The sequence below is a fragment of the Lagopus leucura genome, unplaced genomic scaffold (genome assembly GCF_019238085.1).
Source record: "Lagopus leucura isolate 7727_CA_CO unplaced genomic scaffold, USGS_WTPT01 Super-Scaffold_73, whole genome shotgun sequence".
NCBI classification, from domain to species: Eukaryota; Metazoa; Chordata; class Aves; order Galliformes; family Phasianidae; genus Lagopus; species Lagopus leucura.
Window position 1 is genome coordinate 51,219,496 of NW_024962252.1, and position 15,490 is coordinate 51,234,985.

General features: G+C 41.3%; 1 protein-coding gene across 3 annotated transcripts in view; it reads right to left on the bottom strand.

Annotated features, from left to right (window-relative positions):
- HIVEP2 (HIVEP zinc finger 2) overlaps window positions 1–15,490 on the bottom strand; it is a 126,119-nt gene that overhangs the window by 59,964 nt on the left and 50,665 nt on the right. For 2 of the 3 annotated variants that reach the window (XM_042879478.1, XM_042879496.1), the window contains one exon: window positions 12,286–12,347. The exons of the other annotated variant lie outside the window; for it this stretch is intronic. The gene's annotated coding sequence lies outside the window, so the exon portion shown is untranslated. The remainder of the gene's footprint in view (window positions 1–12,285; window positions 12,348–15,490) is intronic. 3 annotated transcript variants of the gene reach the window in all.

Here is a 15,490-nt window from a genome sequence, read left to right on the forward strand (position 1 = left end):
CTCCAATAGCTGCAGAGAGAAACAGGAGACTAAAACCCCATCAAACAGTGTGCTGGTCATAAGGCAATGCTGGCTGTTTCATGAGTGAAAAATAGAGCCTTTTAAAGATTCAGATGCTTCTTAAAAATTACATCAGGTTTTGGCTTCTCTGGTATTGTAAGTGTGACTGTGGACTTCTAAAATTCACATCTGATATGCTCACCAGCTAACTAAGATGGTTTATTGATCTGGGGAGCCTAGCTGCAAGCCTGCCATCAGTGACACACCAGTCTGCTCAGCAGGAGCACAGCCACATGATCACAGAGCCAGGGGCAAACCTTTTCATTCCTTTCTTTACTAACAAAAGGAAAATGTAATGATAGCACTGGAGGAGAGAAGGGAACACCTAAAATTATTAATATGATAGAAATTCAACTCATATAGCAGGACAAAGCATTAAGCAATCCTTTTGACACTGAGGTTGTCAGGCTGCTTTGTCAGATTTTTGATATTTTTTCCTCAGTGGATTGCTAAAGCTCCTGGTTATGATCGCCCAGGCAATCTGAAAAACTCATCTTCTTTCAAAGGCATTCCAGGCAGCCTGAGAGTTTGTAGCAAATAAAGCTGAAGCATGGCTGAGGTGGGACCTCTACAGATCACTACAGCAACCTCAGCTCTTGTAGGACAGCCTATTTGCTGGCATAGCTGCAATATGAAAACCTGATATATTAAAGGTCAAGACTCCAATACAGAGCAGACTCATATGTATTGTGTTTTAATTTCTTTTTACGCAGAGAGGTGTCTAGGGACCTGGAGAGGTGACAGAAAGATAAATCATGCACGACAAACTGGAACAGAAGACAACGCTGTATCCAGAATAGGATCTCTCTGCTGTTGCAGCTGTCCTAGCAAACTGTACTGACAGTGTGTCCCCAGCACAGGCTTCATTTGTACTAGCAAAACTGTATTATTTACTAGCATAGCTTTTTCCCACAGTTCCTCTTCCCTTACCCAGCAGGTCAAAAGTATATCCATAAAGTAGAAGCTTGTCATAAATGTATCCACAGTGAGAGCTTCTGTGTCAGTCAGGGATCACGTCAGGGATCAAGCCTCTTTACACCTTTATTCAAGACAGTTATGTCAGCACAAGTCTGTGCAACAGGCACGTTCCTCATCTGCCTGCAGTGAAAAGTCCTACACTTGCTGCAGTGTTCTGGGCAGGAAGGAAGAGCCAGGCTGAGCATGCTTTTCCCACCCTGACAGGAAAAATTGCACCAAAGCAAGTGCCTGGGATCATACTTAAAGAAAGAACCACATTCACCATGATAATGAAAAATACAGCTGACCTAAGATGTATTTTCAAGGAACTATCAGTGGATCTGCTTTCAGGAGCTGTCTGAAAAGATATTTTCCAGGAGTGCTATGTGCTATGTTCTACTGTTCACAATCACCCAAGTGATTTAAGATTTTGATGCTGTCATCTATAATCTTTATAATCTTTGTAAGGGAATCGGCAGTGACTTTAACGTGCCCTTGAAGAAACTAAGATTCATGAGGGATCTGACAGGGCATTCATATATCACTTGCAGCCTGGTAAAAGGGCCCACTTGTCTTTAGTCTGACGATGTCTAGAGCTGTGTTCCTTGCCCATCCCAAATTACCTAATTTCTTTACAAGGAATGCAATACATATTACTGGAAGGCTGGACCTACTCCAGGCTACTATGGTTTCCATAGACAGGAAGCTTTAAGGTTTAGGATTAAAAAAGCAGGAGGCCAAAAACTGAAGACCTAGAAATAACTATGCTTTTGCTTATGGATTTCAACCAATTCTGCAGAGCATTATGTAGGAAAACACAAAATATAGAAACTTGTAGCTATCCGATCTACTGCAGTGTCTCATTTAAAGGAAAACTACTGAATCTATGGTGTTTTTTTTTGTTTGTTTGTTTGTTTTTTTAAAGGAAAACTGGGACCTAGACAGTAGAGCTCTTCTTCCTCTAGCTGGAGAAGCTGAAGGTGGTCCTGTCCCCATTTGCTCCTGGCTGACTGAAGGCTCATGCTTACTATTTCATTCAGTGTGAGCACTCCATCTCCACTGACCTTCAACAGCCACTGAAGCCAACCTGGATTGCTATGCCTGCAGTAAGAAACAGATCACTTCTAAAACTCTTTCAACAAGTAGAATGGCTAGCTAGTTAGCAATGATCATCCGTGGGCAGTGTCATCTTCAACCTTTACAGCACCATGTGAAGGCAACATCTGTCCATTATCTGCAGCATAGATGAAAAGGTAAAGAAAAGGCATGATGGAAAACTTGAAATTCTGTATCATTCAGTGCAAACTGAAGAAGTAAACTTGGCAGGAACCCTCCCAAACTAAGAGCTCTGAATAATAATTATGTGGTACTTGACAGTAGACTCATTACTTTAAAGAAGATATACAGAGTCTATCCTGAATTTTCAAGACTCAATAATGTTGTTTGGTCAAGGTACCATTCTTTTATAATCTTTTCTATTCTTTTTGTAACATCACTAAAAACAATATATTTTAAATTAGAAAATTATTTACCTTTGAAATACAAATGGCAATGCACATGAACAGAGCCTCCTCTGAGTTTATTCGTGTCTGTATTCAAGAGTCAAGTGGCCAAATCACATTGAAAATCTGGCTTTAAGCTGTCTTTGCTCTCTGTGCTGTGTTCAGCAGAAGTTTAGTGCAGCTGCAGTCAAAAGACTAAAGACTGCAAGGTGGCAATTTCACCAGGACTTGTCCCCTTAAAACCTCCAACTTTCATTCTACACTAGGGCTTCTGCCCAAAAATTAATAGAAAACAGGAAAGTGGTAAGAGGCCACACTGAGTGTGGAAAGTCCAACTGAAGAACTTCCCTAGGAGAGGATCCAAGAAAGAGCATGGGACCAAAAATACTTTCAGACAGCACTGTCAACATGTTAAACAGCAGAAGTGTTCCTGCCAGGAAAACATAATGCCACCACTAAGAAACATAAGAAATCAAGTTAAAGGCCTCTCATAAGAGGGGAAAAAAAAGAACAAACAATAGCAATCATTCAGAAACTCAGACACAATTAAAGACTAAGAAAGAAGATGAGTTAAAGAAAAAAAGGACAGAGAAGACCCCTAATGAATTCTACATCTCCAAAGAGTTATTCAAATTCCCATTTCATTGTTTCCAGAGATGAATACCACAAATTCTGATTCAGGAAATGTGAACAGATATGTTAAAATTCAGTCAATCCTTCCCAAACTGTTACGTGCCATTCTAGAACCTTTGTGACCACCAAAAACTGCTTAAATGATTAAAAATAAAAATTAATTTTTTTTAAAATAAACAAGCTACTATTCTATCAAGACTGCTTAACAGGAGATGAGCAGAACTGACATACCTCAGGGAAAGGCCAGTAGCCAGCCAGCACAGCACACTTCACCTGCCCAGCTGCATGCCCTCAGGATAGGGTGAAGCACTCCTCCCTGCTTCTTTAAGTATCATTTACTAACACTCCAGTTCCCCATTCCTTCCAAATTGGCTTTAAAAGTGATAAGTAAACAGAATCATTCTCATTGGAGCTTCTTCTTTATTCATTCCGACAAATCAAAGAACTGCATCAGTTGAACTACAGAGCTGTGTTTCTGCACCTACATGCCAATGTTTTTTCTATCACTTCATTACGACTAGTCCTGGCATGGACCAGTGAAGTCCCCAGTGGGTTTGCAGATCATTACAGCAACATGATTAGAAAGCTTGATCCAAATATCATAAAAGTCAATGAAACTTGGATTGAGCCCAACAAGAAATATTTTTTCCTGCTGTGGGTGGTTAGATACACATTATACTTTTTCTGGTGAAAAAAGTGAGTGTTCCTCTATGTGCCAATTTTAATAACAGTACAGCCTGCTTTTGAACAATAAACTGTCATGAAAAAAAAAAGAAAAAGAAAAACCATGTTTTCTGTGCTCGGGATCAATCAAAAATCCCACTGACCAGAGTAACAGTTGATTAAGACTACCACACTGTTCCATAAAGGAATGCATTTACACAAATACAACATATACATACATTGACTTACTGATCTGTATGTCACATAAACTCTCTCCTGGAAATTATGATTCTGATGAATATTTTTAGGAGAAGAGATGTAGCTCTATGATCATGGGCACACAGAGGTGTGTCCCACTTTCTGTATAATATTACTCTCTAAAATGTTATACATTTCCCATCTTTGAAATATAAAGAAATTTCTGTGAAAACAAAAGTTTTATGCTAAGTAATAAGATGCTTTCAAAATAGTCTAAACATTCATAAAGTATTTTAATACAGATACAAGAGATGATGATTGGACTGGGTGATCCTGTGGGTCTTTTCCACCTTGCTGATTCTATGATTCTATGCAATTATTCATAAGCATTACCACAGTACTGAATTTATGTAATAATTATTTGGCATGTTACATCTGTTACAATGTGTAAAGCAATATCGATAATATTTCTAGTCTATATGCTGTTCTTAGCACAGAGGGCTTTTTTGTCAGTAATATTTAATATAGTAACTGGAAAAAAAATCTAATCTGACCAAAATCCAAGAAATGTACCTGAAGAGAACAAAAAATATAAAAGATTTGGGCTGGAAGCAAACTTTAAATGGGTTATCCTCTATCATCTTTAATAGATGTGTATTTAGTCTAGCCAAACAGATTCCATACCCTCCCAAGGCAGTTTGCTCCACTGACCTAAATGTTACTTCATAGTAACCCCTTTCCAATATTGAATAGTCACACAAAATGCTCTCTGCTGCTGTTTAATCACAGTATTGTTCTCCCTTTTACCTTCAGTAACACGTGAGGACATGTTGCTTCATTCTTCCCAATTCTTTTGGATGCACATGAGCAGTTATTGCTCTGAATTACAGTTTTTCCAGTCTCAACATACCTAGATTTTATGTCTTAAATACTCTTTTATCTTGTGTTTGAGCTTTTCCATTTCACTGAAGAGCCACATGAATTCAGGTTATTTTTGATTCTTGATTATACGAGCTGAAGAGGATTTGATTTGAAATGTTTGCACCAAGTCTACTTAGTTTATGAGGCTTGAAGTAACCTTACACGTCTCCCTACTATACTGTGGCATTTGTTCTTCCAAATTTAATATTATCCTCCCAAAAAACATCTTGAGAAAATCACCCATACAAAACCAATAGTAAACAAACCAGATACCAATAACAAACCACAGTAATGAGATACCTGGAGCTTAACACTGCTGTTCTTCAGGATGTGCTACAAAATTCCAGGGAACTCTCTCCCAGACTTGAACAGTTTTACCTCCTTACATAAACATACATCTCCCACTAGAGATGCTAGGAGTGAAGGCATACTGGCACCAAGATGATCTGAGCATTTTTCACAGAATATATGAAGGCTGCCGAGTATACACCAAACAGTTCCAAGCTGCTTCTGACATGGCTAGTTAGGGTGCAGTCATGGCAAAGGCACAACTTTAACGGACTATGGATTAATTACTATAAGACCTCCATGCTCCCAATGTGGATCAGGGATTGGATCAGGGACAGGAACACAGAAAAAGCTGGTGACCTGCTCAACACTTACAGAATCTTTGGCTGAGATGCCTGGAGTCACACAGTTTATGTGCAAGACTTTTGCCAAGATCACGGACATGTGATAAATCTGCCAGTGCCTAACACTGACCATGGTCAGGCTACTGGGCTTGGAGCAATTTCTGAGCAATCCAAACATAAAGGTTTAGGTATTCAGATTCTGCATCCATAGCAGAAGACCTGACTCACTTTGAATATCTGAGGACTAACAAATATTTCCAAGGGTACAGATTAAAAATACTGAATTCATTTAATGCATCACAATTCATTTCTGCATTTATGCAGAACTTGGGACTTCAAATCAATTACTTGCCCATAACATTAAAAAAAAAAATTACCAATGAAAGTATAAATCTAAGGAAAGTTGTAAAAAAGAGATTCTCATACTCGAAGACTTTTTTCCTCTGTTTTGACAACAAAATTGCAGAGGGCATCCCAAAGACTCACCCCACAATTGCTTCAAATAGCTACAATGCAGTACGCATCCAACCCGTTTTTAGAATCAATAAGAGAAAGGTTTGGATTTTCTTGCTTTTTTTTGCCATTTCAACAAACAGAGGACATTGCTGCCAGAACTGTCTTTGCCTGCTGCCAGCGCACAAAGCTGAACACACGCTTAACAAGAGTAAAACATGAGTAACTTAGGTATTGAAGAAATAGCTGTAAGGTCTGATACAAACAGACAAGCATTAAGTCTCCAATATGCAGCTCAGAAGACTGGCTTATTGACCATAAAATGAATTATATAAACCTATTTCTGTTATGTCACCTGAGACCTTGGTTAGGCCACAATTACTGTTATGCACACACATGCATACATACATACATATATATATATATATGTATATACCTTTTTTCCAGACAACTGACAAGTTACATTTCTTACATAATGCTGCTGCGTTGCTAACCCAAAGCATAATGACTGCTCATGATAAGGTAATTAGGAGTGCTGAGATCAAGAGTTGTCAATAATTTGATTTGCTCCATATAAGGTAAAAAGTTATCTTTGCTATAAAGGCAATCCCAATTGCATCCTCTGAAAAAGCAACAAAACCTATTGCTGTTATTGGATTAAGTCATATCCTCAGATCTGCCTCCAGCCAGGCACTAGAGCCCATGTCCCTGCAGGTCTTTGGGATGAGGGCACAACACTGCAAAACTGTTCTGCTGCCTGCACTCCTGCTTGGCGTACAGGAGTGTGTATGGCTCCTTCACAGCCTTCAGTGAAACAGTTTGGTACAGAAAACTGCAGTGCTCATGGCCACATAGATTTAATGTTTTCTGTATAGAAGAACTTATACACAGCAAATTTACTTGATCTGCCAGTCTTGATTTTTATTTTTATTTTATTTTTTTGCTATTTTTGCTGTCAATTTAGTGTAGCTTATTAGAGACAGTGAAAAGAAATGGCCTTTAGCAGGGATTTACATTCCAGTCAAACAATCTCAAATTCTTCCAGAAAGAAGAGCTACTGAACTGGGTTTCTAGCTTCCAAATAACTCCAGCACAAATTCTAGATGTTGACAAAACATTGTACTTATGCATTGCCAATGAATTGCTATTTAATACATTCCAATTTAAAGTGATACCTGTGCAATTAGGCTCCAAGTATGTGACACCACACTGACAGTGACAGTTCAAGCAGGTATGTCTCTAACACCTTCCTGTCCACTTATATGGAAGATAGCCCTGTTTGCCAGGTCCACTAATGGAAAGCACAACTGTTCCCCATGCCTTGATATACAGGCTGGTGCTGGCCACCAGCTTGTGCCCTGGTTCACAGCTAGAGGTGGGAGAAAGGCTGCAATGAAAAAGCAAAGTCTCCATAATCACAGTGCCCTCCCTCCACACTCCCAGCTGAGCACCTCTGTTGCAATCAGCCCCCACTCTCACCAACCCACAGCCCATTTCTGGGGGCTGCCTGAGCAGATGGAGCATGATCTGCTCCCATCCCGATATGCTGCAAGATAATGAGCAGGGGACTCCATTCCTGCACAATCTGCCCCAAATCAAGCTCTAGATGTATCTTCCAGTTCTGTTAATGTATTCATAGAATCCCATGCAGGAATAAAATTATTCTTCTAAAAATATTACAATAAAATGCTGCAAGTGATTGTTGTAAAAAAAAATAATAATCCATCATAACGTCATTAAAAATTAACAAAAAGAAAGCATTAGTGTTGTCTTACTAACTGGAAGGTAGGTCTCACTGTTAAATTGGGAAGGGCAGCAATGGAAGGCATTTTTAGACTGGTGTATCCATTCTTTTGCATGGTTCAAAAGTCCTGCATAATTAATACTGCAGTACTTAATAAATGCTTATGAACCTACTACCTCCCTGCTTTTTCTGTTTAATTAGGTGATTGACTTCAGGCATACTATAAATTATAATGACAATTTAATTACTTTTTTAATGCGCACACTTACAAGATTTATAAACAGGAACAGAGCAGTACAGTGTGCTAAATACAAGAAATACCATAAGCTGGAGTGCAGCACAAAGTGCTCCAGCCTGAAGCTTTTCTAGAGCCCAAGCATCTGCAAGGCTGGGAGCTTTGCTATCTGCAGTGTCTGGAACAGTTTTCCCTTTCTCTCCTGAACACCCTGGTACGCTCCTCTCAGCTTTTTCTTTTGGAAACTAGGCCAGTCTCTTGGTTTCATAGCAGGAACCTAAACCAATTCCAAAGAGAAGTCAGCCAAGAACTTGGGTGTACCTTAAGTAAGTTGTCTGCAAAAATGAAAGACCCCTTTCCCTTGTTTTAAATAAATCATAAAACTCCATTCTCATTTTATCACAATGCAGTCACTGTTAAAGCTCGCAGAGGGCTGAAACCTTCCACAATATTTTAGCTAGCATAGACAAATTGACAAAGACCACAAATTTCACAATGCCACAAGCAGACCCTTCCTGGTGAGGAGACAGCAATGTGTGTATGAAAATATTTTGTACTGCCAGGTGGGGTTTAGGCTCTTCTCCCATGTAACAGTGATAGGACTAGAGGGAACAGCTACAAGTTGGGCCAGAGGAGGTTCATGTTGGATATTAGGAAAAGTTTCTTCTCAAAAAGAGCAGTGAGTCATTGGCAAAGGCTGCCCAGGGAGCTGGTGGAGTCACCACCTCCAAAAGTTTTCAAAAAACATGGAGATGTGGCACTGAAGGAAATGATTAGTGGGCATGGTGGTGATGGTTGGTTGTTGGACTTCATGATCTTAGAGGTCTTTTCCAACCTTAATGATCCTATGATTCTATGATTCTCAGCATGCTTACTGACAATGCTGGCATCTCTGTAACCAGAACTGCTTGAAGGGAGAGAAAAACAAGGAGACGGGGCCATTCACAGTGTGCAAATTCAGTGTTTTAAGCCTCACCTAAAAAAGTGCTGAACAGTCAAGAGGGAAGTCTAAGCGAAAGTACATAACCAAGGTGCAGTGTAACAATATTGACTCTGGTTTTTCTTTTTTTTGTGGAAAAAAACTATCCCTGAGGCCTATCCCAGGCAGCTAGCCTGTACCCCTATGGCTGACTCCCCCAGCCATCTGAGGTGCACATGGAGCAGCACCTCAGAGCTGCAGAAGGGGACTGCAAGGGGCTGCTTTGACTCTTTGCACTTTCCGCTTTCAGAGCAAACAATGGATCACCTCTGGAGCCAGCACTGCATCCAGCCTGCACACAGCTGGTGATTGATGGAGGGTCAGGAGGGCAGCAGACTTTGGGTGCACAGCCCTGGATTGCTTTATCAAAGATGGCAAGAGGCCATGTGCTACAATAACACAGCAAATACTTCCTTTTACTGCAGCACAAATTCCTTCCTCTCTGCAAGCTTTTGATTCTCTTCTAGGAGCATGTGCAAGTCCTACACTGTCAAAACTGCGTACGTGAAGAGTTGCATTTTTACTCCTGAGACCATTTGGTTCCAAACATTCTCCCTTAAATGGAGTCAACCATGTCTGGGCTGAAATCACTTGCAGTTGTAAATGTGTAACCCCAGAGGTTCACAGACCCGATAGGCGGTGAAAGAAGATAGCTCTTCCTCCTTCTCAAAAATTGAAACTACACAGTAAGAAAACCTGTAATACTGCATAACTTACCACAGCATTTCTCAATGAAAGTTTCCAGAAAGAAAAGCATAGTGCTTTCGTAGAACTTAAAAGTTCTACCACAATATAAACGTTGTTCCTGGTTTAAATGAAGCATTGTGAAAGTAATAGTCTTCTGAAATACTGAGATACTAACATTTAACAGCAGTTGTACTGCCAGATTAATTACAATTTAATGAGTTACAAGAGCTGGAATATTGGTACAGCAGCACGATATCTTTCTGCAAAGTAAAACTGAGGCAAGATTTAGAGTGTTCTGAAACAAGCTGTCTTACTATGTAAGGCCTTCCAGTGTTTTGTACCAGCTTACAGCACAGGTGAAATATTTCAGAATGTGCTGCAGTTTTAAATTTTCTTCCAGCCAGCTTCTGCTTTCTGTTTCACTTTAGCTGGTTCTCACTCTGTTTATCCACCCAGATGTTTTAAAACCTCATTTAACTGCTCCGAGGGTGACAGTGTACCTTAATGCCCCAACAAGGACGGAAAGATGTAACGCCAGACATTGTTTCTAGAGGGTTAGGATTAGGCACTCGAGTCCAAAGCAATCTTCAAACCAGAGGTCACAGTTTCAGTTCTCTTCCCCGCTGACCAGAGCTGCAACATTAGGAAAATAGCTAGCTGCCCCCCCACAGGCTGCAAAAGCCAAACCAATGACAACCAATAACAAAATAATTGATTAATGACTACAACATCTAGCATTAGATCATGACTTGCCAGTTTTGGAGACTGTGGGGAGCCAGCTCAAGCCTAGGGAGTGAAACCAGCAACTTGTGTTTTCGAGCAGCACAAGGCAGGCAGCGACACCGTGACACTGCCTACACCTCAGTGGTACAGGCAGTATCATCCTTCCACACGTCACTGCTGGGGTTCCACAGTGGAAGGAGCAGGTAGTTTCCCTCCTGTAGGTCTCAAGGTATGTTACAGTACAGCAATGGATTTGCATAATATCAGTCAAATGATGTATTACAAATTTCACCATTGATTTTGAACTTCAATGCTTTGGAACTGAGCAAAACAAACGGTGCTTATGTTTGCAAAATGGGAGGTCTGAGGGTATAAGCATCTCAGTTTTCTTACAGCCCTATTAAGCAGATAACAAGTAGGGCAAACATCTCCATTTCAATAAAGTGCACAGAGTTAAAGATTTAAAATATAATATTACATAATATTAATTAAAAATCATAATGTGCACTGAAGTTTCTGAAGTAGGGAAAGCAAGCTTTTGCATAGCTCACATTACTCAGAAGCCAAATCTGCACACAGGCAACTTATTTTCATTCCTTTTTCAGAGAAGACTGGGAAGCTAATATTAGCATCAAACTGTGTCATATTTTAAATACTTTTTCCATATGAACTGAGAGATACCTGAGGAGCCACCTGATGTCACAGAAAAACACGTCGAACATAGCTTTTCTGTTACTCCCACCCTCAGGCTGTGCTCTAACACTCTGCTCCCCTTTGCTCAGAGATGGGAGTCATATGGTCCTACAGCTAGCTAACTGTATGTACTTGTGAATAGACACCAAGCAGGTAAATGCTAGCATGCATAAATTTGTTTTTTATCAATATATATTCTGGTACTTACTGTCAGAGTGATTTATTCAAAAAAGGTTTTCAAAGGCAAAGAGGAAAAAAAACAACAAAATCTTTAAGGAGATAAATTCCAGTCCTGACTTAACTCCTTGCCACCGTGGACCCAGGATCCCAATTGAGTGCAGCAGAAGGCTAGGTTTCTCTCATAAAGCCAAAAGGAAAACTGCTGTGAATAACTGAGGAGCCCAAGAGAGTTTCTCCAGACTGCTGCCTGAACAAAACCCCTTGCTAGCATAACCACTTGAGACGGGCTGGACAACATGTAGAAACACGGAGGCTCTGCATCTGAGACACTATGGCATGGGGCAAGTGGAGCTGGTGGTTTTGCATGCAGCACAACATAAAGACAAAGGCAACCAAAAGTACAGAAACACATCACTTTTGCTGCTTGTGGATGCACCTACAAACACTCAGTTTCACTTCTCACAGTTATTCAAATCGTCCACTCCTCATGCATCTGCAAATCTAAGTTGCAGGTCACACACAAGAGATTTATTAAGAGCCTGCTGGTGCATCTGACCATGACAAAAGGATAAAATAATTAAAAACAAAACAAAACAAACAAACAAACAAAAAGAACAAAATACACTAAGCATTTCTGGACCCCAGATTGACTTGGATCCAGTGGACACATTTGATTTCCACTGACTGCTGCCACCCAAAAATGTGACCTAAATGTGCTCTGCACCAGGGGGGGGACGACAGGGTTGCACAAGTATCAGTGACAGTCACTTATGCCATTAGTCAGAAATCGAAAATTGAAAGAACCACCTTGACTGATAACAGAATGCAAGAAAGAGCTCATCAATTCCTCCAACAGGAGGGCACATGGAGACCTTATTCCTCTGTACAGATCAGTCAGAACATGTTTTGAGACAGAAAATTCCTGGACTCTGTTCACAGCTCTTAAATAGCTCAGTGTCTGGACCTAGGCAAGAGGTTTCAATTTTCTGTGCTTTCGCAAAATAGTAATAAGAATGCATACCCACCTCACAGAATAGAGGCTTCATCAATGTTTCTAGCTCACTCTCAGCTTCTTAAGTAAATAGTCCTGCAAAAGTACAGAGTATCATTATTTAGAATCATAGAATCACTCAGGTTGGAAAAGACCTTAAAGATCATCGAGTCCAACCACAACCTAACCACACGACCCTAACAACCCTCTGCTAAATCATGTTAGATTTTATTTCCTTCAAAAATTTACATTCTATTTCTCTCTTTTTTTTTTTTTTTTAAACAAATAGAAACAATTGTGGATGCAAAATCAGCCTGGAGACCAGTCCCAGGCTCCTGCCTCATGCATGCATGTACATATATATGGCAGCATATTCCACAGTACATACCGCTGGTCTATGAATAGGTCGCTAGGACACAAGCCAAGCAGTGCACATCTAAATCTGAATGCTGAACAAACAAAAACGTGGGTATTTTTAAGATCAAAACTCCTTCCTAAGAACCTCACGTGCTCCCAGCCCCACAGTCCTGGTGCGACACATCAGAGGCAGTTTCTGAGGCGCGGTGGTGTCTTCTGAATCACTGCCATTACCCGAGAAAACCCCAGGAAGTGGTTTGAATGAGAAGCTGGACCCGACTTGCGTAGGTATCAGCTGATGTCAGAGTACACACAGCACAAAGCCATAACAATAAAGACATTGTGAAACTAGGAATAACCTTCTCTTATCTCCTGGAGTTTGGGAAATCATTTCTAACCCAGTGACTACAGGGCTTAGGAACAAGTCAAATAGTTAATTATTCACCATACACTTTGTAATCAATCTGCATTTCAGGACAGATCCTTGTATGCCCATAATAACATGAAGATCTCCATGGAGGGAAACAACAGCATGAGCTTTTGGACCTCCTTCTGCAAAGCAATTCGTTTTTCCATAAACAGTTACTATTAAGCAAGGACAAAGCAACAAACCAGACAGCCATCTGTGTAAACCAATTTAAAAGCAGGGTGATCTCATAAAATTTTTTGACCTAACACTCTTCATTTAACTTCTGTCACCCCGTTCTACCCTAGCAAATTCTGCTTTTTAGCCAGCCCTTGGGCTTAGGCTGCGTTTCCACTTTAGGGAAAGCCACTCCTTGAAGGCAGGGTGACTTCAAACCTGTGAAAAGAGCATGTCAGTGAAAATACCTTGGCATATATGGAAGTAGGACAACCTAACAGCCCACACTCCAGGCGGTGTTACCACCATGGTCTGCACAACACTTGCCAGCTGAGCTTCATAGAAGTATGAGGTCAGGTGAGAGCAAAGATTCTGGCCACTGGCTATAATGCAATTCCTGCTGAAGTGTGCTTCTTCTTATGAGCCAGAGAGAAGTCAGCAAGAACCATTTTAGAAGAGATGATGATCCTGGTAGCCTTAGAGCAATGTTGACAACCCCACACATACCACAGCCATCCCATACTCGCTGAGCTGGCCACAGGGTCTATGGAGTGCTCTAGCTCTTTAGGTTTGACTCTAATGAAACATCGGGCAAAACCTACCAAATGAAACAAGTAAAATAGCTAGAGGATGGCTGTAAGCAATTAACATTCACGACCACGAGTGGAAATACGCAAACTCATTTACAAAGGCATATAGAATACAAACATTTCAGTATAAAAGAAGGTAACTGGAAAAAAATAGGGATATTCTCTTACCATTTCCAAGTACCCAAACAACACAACAGTCTATTAACTTGATTTAAGTGATAGAAGGAAGCATTCACTTCTCTGGAATACAAGGATGACTTTTCTAATCCATGCAGTGCAGACATGGTTAAGAATTACTTCCCACAGCACCAGGGCTTGTTATATTCACTCTTTCTCCTCAGTGTGCAGTTTCAAACACTTATTACTTCACTGTTCCCCTTCCACAATCGGTGATACTTGTGTGCCTGATAGCTGCGTTTGCTTTAAAGTAATAGCTGTGAGGAGAGGTAAGCTGCCCTTCTGACCCACTGTGTAATTGTACAAGTGTTTGTGCAGCAATAACCCGTCATAGCCATAAAGCAGCATTTCTCTAATTGGCGCCTGCTGAATGCACCAGCACCCTCTGCAAACGCTGTGGCTTTTTATTGGTAGCCTCTCCAACTGCCTCACTCTCCTTAACGTGCATAATGCAAGGTTTTGCATTTGGGCCGGAAGAACCCCCGGCACCTGTACAGGCTGGGAGGAGCGGTCCTTGAGAGCAGCTCGGCAGAGAAGGACCTGGGGGTCCTGATGGACGAGAGACTGAATATGAGCCGGCAGTGCGCTCTGGCAGCTCGAAAGGCAAATGGGATCCTGGGCTCCATCAGGAGAGGGGTGGTCAGCAGGGACAGGGAGGTGATTGTCCCTCTCTACTCGGCTCTTGTGAGGCCCCATCTGGAGTACTGTGTCCAGGTCTGGAGCCCCCAGTACAAGAAAGACATTGAGATTTTGGAAAGGGTCCAGAGGAGGGCGACTAAGATGATCAGGGGGCTGGAGCACCTCCCCTATGAGGACAGGCTGAGGGAGTTGGGCTTGTTCAGCCTGGAGAAGAGAAGGCTGCGGGGTGACCTCATTGCAGCCTATCAATACCTGAAGGGAACCTACACCCAGGAGGGGAGTCAACTCTTCAAAAGGGCTGATAACAGCAGGACTAGGGGAAATGGTTTTAAGTTGAAGGAGGGAAGATTTAGGTTGGATGTTAGGGGGAAGTTCTTTACTAGGAGAGTGGTTAGGCCCTGGAACGGGCTGCCCAGGGAGGTTGTGGATGCCCCGTCCTTGGACGTGTTTAAGGCCAGGTTGGACGGGGTCCTGGGCAACCTGATCTGAATGTGTATGTTTGGTGGCCCTGCTAGGCAGGGGGGTTGGAACTACATGATCCTTGGGGTCCCTTCCAACCCAGGTGATTCTGTGATTCTGTGATTCTGTGAACGTGGAATCTCCCTTCCATCATTAGAGAAGAACAGTCATGACAATACTATTTATTTCATATTGTGTGTCAGCAAATGCTAGTAAAGATTCGCTTTAAAAGATTGAGTAGTATCAACCGCTGCCTTGGGAATTCGTTAGAGAAAAGGGAACAGTTCTGACCTTTGAGTCCGTGTTTCAGTGCCTTTCTGACATGCTTCAGAACAAAAGTTCAAGCTGTGCCTCACTTTGCTTCATCACACCTTGCTACATGTAAAGCAGAGGACAGGAATTTGGAAGAAGCCAGGCTGAGGCTGATCTCCATA